Raw genomic sequence first — 6364 nt, forward strand, 5'->3', positions numbered from 1 at the left:
TTCCCGATTATTACATTTTCATCTATGGTTTGGTTATGAAATAATAAGGAAAATAATTCTATTCTCAAATTTTAAACTCTTTTATTTGGTTTAATTATAAGAAAATAAGAGAGTGATCTAATTCGTAACATTAGATTATGGGATTAAATATATCACATGTTAAACATTCGATTGCATACAAGAATGCACATTAATTCACGCTTAAGGAAATAAAACCATATATCACAATTTTCTACGTACGGTTTAGAATTACGGAACAGATTCTTCAAATAATCGTCGATTGTTTGTGCTTTCTCCACGTGATGTTCTTCGTACTCGATCATGAACCTTTTAATCGGTATCTCGAACTCAGATAATAACCTTTGGATGGGTAAAGTTTGTCAAAATCGAAAAGGGCTTCATTAGAAAGAAGACAAAACTTCGTAAATGAAATACTGAAGAAATCATCCACTCAAAGAGGAGGAGAACGAAAATTTTAAGTTAATTGAGACATTTCTTTTCGGCACGGAGATTAAGAAGTGTGTGTTAAGTGGATGGTGAATAAAGTAAGAGAGAATAAAGTAAGATAGATGATTATTTTTTGCCAAAAATAGAAATGACTAAATTATGTTGGAACTTCTACAAATAGAAAAATGACGGAGTATTTCACTTTACAAAAAACATGAACATGAATTAAGGAACACATTTCATAAATATTTGATAGTATTTAATAATTTTATGCACATTAAACGTATCAGATATAAATTCCACCTCAACGTTTCCAAATAAAATATCTAAGCACGGATTTGGTTCGAATTAAGCAACTCGCCCTTTCTCGAAAGAATATTAGTATGAGCTAACTAGTTTTAAAATTCTCGATAAGTGCACAGAATCTTGTCAGTCTCTCTTCTGTCGGCGTGCTACTGCAGGCGCGCCACCTTCCTCTATCCTCTATCCTCACTTGCTCTAGCCCGAGTGCCTCTCCAGGCTCGCCGACATGTGGATGTCTACTTAATAATTTCTGCAACTCGGGTATTTTCAACAACACTCGAGAATATTGTTGGTTTGAGCTAGTATAATAAAAGGTATACATGTTTATTTTTGTAATATTTAGTTATGATATTGTCTAGCTGGGTAGTGATAAAATGCAAACTCTAAATATTATACAAACTCAAAACTATGACCTGGACCATTAGAAAATGTCAACAAATGACAAAAAATATACACAGTATCAACTATTGACATTTTTTGTTGCTACTCCCTCCGTCCCACAAGAATATGCACTATTTTCTTTTTAGTTCGTCCCACAAAAATATGCACTTTCTAGATTTGGAAACTCTTTTCTCTCTAATAAGGTGGGACTCATTTCCCACTAACAATACTTTAATTGTTTTCTCTCTCAACCTCTCTCTTACTTTACCAATTTTGCATTAAAACTCGTGTCGAATCCAAAGAACATATTCTTTGGGGACAGAGGGAGTATTATTTTGTCATCTGTCCATGATCATAGTTTGGAGTTTGTACAATATTTATACTTTGTATTTGATTACATCCCTTGTCTAGCTATTATATGTTGTTTGATATAGAAAATTGCTTATCTTTTTCAGCTCTTACGTCGATTGCAATATGCTCGTAAACATAGGTGATTCGTTGGCTTCGGACTGGAGGGAGTCATCCACAATGTTGGCGATGTTTGATGAGGGTATGACCCTTATCAAGTGATCGGCATCCGAAGATCAACAATCAGGGAGAGTTTTCTCGTGACGAAAAACCTCGTCAAGCAGAAGGAGACTGTTTGTTAAGGTTTTTTGCAAGATTAAAGATAATTAAGAGATAATTTTATTCATTCATGGATTAGAAAAGAATAATAATGTCTTTTATTCATAATTCTAGGATCTAGAGTTGATTCAACACTCTTATGTGATCCAGGAAATAATCACAAAGAATACTCGGAAATGAGCTTATAGATTTGCTCGAATTGTCAATTATGGAGATCAAAATAAAAACTTACCATGCGCGAAAATAAATATCTTAACTTACCATTCAAGAAAATAAATACCCTATCGCACCATACAAGAAAATAAATACCCTAACTTTGTCACGAACACACTTTTTAAGGATAGAAAACTCCGTTGATCGCGACAAGGGGAGAATTAAAGAAGCTGTGAAGAAATAAGAACATTGGCACAATTGGACATAGCTAGCAATAATGAAAATAACTTGAATAGATTCAAAGTCACATAAACTCGAATGGAATAGTATCTCAACAATACGTGAGCTCAACTGAAATACTTTGTTAGCGGAAGCGTTATGAGCAAATGACATCAAGTATGAAGACATGATGCATTCAAACAAATATCTATCAACATAAACTCGCCATCTTAACTCAAACCAGTCAGTCGATTTCAACAATAAAGCCTGCAACAAAGGCAGTAATTGAGTTTATGATCTGCCAATTTCAATTCAGAATATTGTGCCTTGGAACAAATTGCCTGCTTTCTGCAGACAAGGGAAGATAACTCTGAGGGTGTAATGTAAGAGAATTGGTTTTTCATAAATTTCATCAACTGTAGAAGAGATGCAAACCTTACTCAAGACCTGTAAATCAACAATGGCTTTTCATAAATTTCTGCTGACACATCAGTTCTAATTTCTAAATGGAGTAGTTGTGTCTAAGTATACAAACTTTCACATAATTATGATTTTGTACATAATTTCTAAATTATTAGGTGGCTTCCAACCATATGATACTCAAGATGAAGTCTAACAATCTGTACTAGTTTATATCAAGATCTGAAGTTTTGTGAAACAAACCGTTCTAACGCGACTAGGAACTCTTTTCGGCTTCCTTCCCTTGATGCCGCCAAGGATTGAGAGCGTCTCTCATGGCCTGAGCTTCAGGTGAACTCTCCCAAGCCCTCTTCTCTGACTCCAAAACTGCTACTTTATCGTCTGCTTAATTTAGGAAAATACATACAAGAATATGCTACAAATCAGTAGCAGAAGAGGTTCTACTCACTATATAACCAACAAAGAAACATGAATTGAATAGACTACAAGCATATTGCAACACTGAATCTGTGAGTTAGTGCTCTCACATAAGGTATCAGAAAATGAAGTTGACTAAGTGGTGCATCATTGCAGCAATTTCATGTTCAAGATTAAACTCTGGAAGCATAATCAAAGCATGGACATCTTCTTATCTTTTCACATTCTTTTACATTAGCCTAATTTAAGAGGTATCCAAATCACCAACAATAGACCAGGGAAATAAAATCAATAATTCCAACATCTCCCTGACCAAATACACAAAATTAAAATTCATAGCACTCAAGTTCAGGAATGGCTTCTCACTGATTAACGGTAGATAAAAAAAACAAATCAAACTAAGCAAATAACCCTGAATGTGTGTGTTGGTGCGAGTGGGAAAATAAAAAGATGGAAGGGAGAAGGAGGGATCTCACACAGAAACCAGTTTTGATCATGAAAAGCTCCATTGAACCTCCAACCATCGCTGACCCAACAGCTATCTTCAAGTACCAATCCCAGAACTTCATCGCTTCTTCTCCCTCCCTCAGTTTTCCACGGAAATACAACCTTCACAATAGGATTCTCTCTCGTCAGATTGGGCTTTAAGTCATTCACCTTTTCTTTTGCTAAAACAGATTTTGGTGTTTACAAGAATTTGGAGGTTAGGGGCTCATAATTAAGAAAAAAGATGAATACTTGTGTGAATTAACTTTGTAGGAGAGGGAAGGTTTTACAGTGTAGCGGCAGAAATCTGAAATTGGAAATTCTGTAGGTTGGAGCTGTTGGGTCGTATGGGCTCAAAAGATTTTAGCTATTTGGGCTCAATTAAGAAGATGTAATTTAGCTTCAATACCATTAGGCCCAAATAATATTTATTTACTTACTTTCATGCCCAAACTAAATTGTAATTTAATTTATATTAAACTTTATCATGTACCGTATCGTCTAGTTGGGCTTGAATTTTTTTGTACTCCCTATTTCACATTCAATAACTACTTAGTGTTATTCCAAGCACTAAACGTAAATTGAAACTCCTCTTGATCAACCGTAGACGTTCTAATACTCTGTCAATTGAGCATTGAAAACAAAGTATTTTTATTTTAGCTAAACTTCGAAGCCCTTTCGAGAACAACTAAAAAAATAGAAAAATTTGGGGCATTACACACGTACCATGCTAAAAAAATAAATACTCTAACTTATAATGCAAAAAAAATAAATACTCTAACTTATAATGCAAAAAACATAATTTTGGAAACGATCTGGCGGCCGAGTTTGACATCGAGGCCGCGAGCTTTCCATGCTAGGTTCACTTGTCAATGCGTCGTCATCCTCCAACGCGGGCTCTTTGTCGTCTTCATTCACGCTATCATCTGCTGTAGAGCCTAAGAGCATCCGCATCGGTGCTCGATGCGGAGGACGGCGTCCGTGCCGCTGGCAAGACACTCGTCTGTCCGCCGCTGGCACGACTCTGCTCGATACATCGAGCACGCCCGTGCCGCTGAGCAGGCTGACGTGGCGCGACGGGATTGGCCAACGGCAAAGCCGTTGGCATTTTCAAAATTTTTTTTAAAAAAGTTGAATTTAATTAAAAAATCTTTTTAAATAAAAAAAATGTTTTCCCACTTCCCAATAAATTATATCCATTTTCTCCCCACTTTTAATTTATTTTTCAATTTTTCCCCCAAAATTCACATTTTCATCTATAAATACCATCACTTCCACACAAAAAATTTCCCACCACACTACACAATTCTCATCTAAATTCTCTTATCAATTCTCAATCTTTCACTCTTACAAAAAAAATGTCTGGCTCCGGCGATCACCCCTCCGACTCCCGCGGTTGGAAACACGAATGCTTCGACTCACAACCATTCCCTAATCCGGAAACGCAATTCTCGGCCCCTCCCCAAACCCAAGGTTCTCAAGTTCCGGGTGGCTACCGGCCTTACCCGGTGGATGACCAAGATGCCCCCGATGGGCGATACGGGTGGGCACCCGAACCCGGATCGGGAGGGAGCAGCGGCTCTCAAACTCCTCGTACTCCTACTCCTCGTGGTGTCCGCACCCCGTACACTCCGGCGGAGACGGATCAGTTATTCAAAGCCTATTTGATTATCTCCGAAGATTCAGAGGTTGGCACGAACCAAAGCGGGGATAGGTTTTGGCGGCGCGTCTCTCGCTGGTACAATGAAAACCGCCCGGATGGAACCATCAAGCGCAATGAGAGTATGGTGCGCAATACCATCTTCAGAGCCAACGAAGAAATCCAAAAGTTCCAGGGGTATTACCTCCAGGAAGAGCGGTCGGCGGGGAGCGGCAGGAGCGAGTTTGACATCATCAGTGCCGCGTTGGCGACCTACCAATCCCAACATTACAAACCGTTCAAGTACCTCAGCGCTTGGCAGGAGGTGCGACATCATCCGAAGTATAAGGCAGGCGTATCATCCTCCTCCAGCTCCTCCAGCAAACGGTCAAGGTCAGTATCCCTATCCGACGCCGGTGAGGATGAGGTGGCTAGCCAGCTTGCCGGAGCTAACTTGGGTAGCCCCAATGCCTGCCCGAGCAGTTCCCAACGCCGGCCGCAAGGAAGGAAGAAGGCGACGGCCACCCGCCGTTGATGTGAATCATATTTACATTGTTATTCCCATAACTTTACATGATTTATATAGTTTGATGCTTGCAAAAGTGTGTTTTATTCATCAAAACTTGATTTGTAATTTTCGAGTTCAATTATCAAGTGTAAGATCACACAAGTTTAATTAATTAGCTCTAATATTACAGCAATACTGCAAGAATACAGTGTCAATTGTAATACTTCGAGAGTCGATCCACAGGGAAGGAATTGATTACTTAACTCTAAAATAAAATAAAAGCATACTAAAAAGTGATTTGATTTTAAGAATTTGATTTTCAAAAGTTAATGACGAACCAAAGCTACAAGTTAACAAAATGGACTCTTTGAATGGGAAAATATGTCACTCCAAGCTGCTCACTAAGTTTGTATGGTTCTACACCTATATCGAAAACACATATTTGGGATTAATTACTCAACCTAATCGCGTGCACTGAACATGCTTGCGACGTATAATTCACAGTCAGCTGAACACTTGTTCCATGAATTAATCTTCAATGTCTATAAACTCCTACGGAAGCGCTAGAGAAATAAACATCTACTATGATCACCTACTTAATCCACTATCGAATTATCCTCTGAACAATTCTAATTCAATAGCAATCCAACAAACAATCAATCCTAAACTATGTTAAAGAGACAATAGCAAAGGACCAAAACAACACTACATTATTAGCAAAAAACATAGTGAATGATATTAAGCACATTGTTGGAAACAATCAC

General features: G+C 37.9%; 1 long non-coding RNA gene across 2 annotated transcripts; it reads right to left on the bottom strand.

Moving 5' to 3' along the window:
- Positions 1-2186: 2186 nt before the first annotated feature.
- Positions 2187-3549, bottom strand: LOC121789193. 2 transcript variants are annotated; one of them, XR_006047995.1, is made up of 3 exons: positions 3444-3549; positions 2794-2931; positions 2187-2577 (listed from the first exon to the last, which is right to left on the bottom strand). It is a non-coding gene; the product is annotated as an uncharacterized LOC121789193 (long non-coding RNA). The 2 variants fall into 2 exon arrangements; XR_006047994.1 differs by having other exon boundaries at positions 2794-2934; positions 3446-3533.
- Positions 3550-6364: the final 2815 nt, after the last annotated feature.

The sequence above is a fragment of the Salvia splendens genome, unplaced genomic scaffold (genome assembly GCF_004379255.2).
Source record: "Salvia splendens isolate huo1 unplaced genomic scaffold, SspV2 ctg165, whole genome shotgun sequence".
In the NCBI taxonomy this organism is placed as follows: Eukaryota; Viridiplantae; Streptophyta; class Magnoliopsida; order Lamiales; family Lamiaceae; genus Salvia; species Salvia splendens.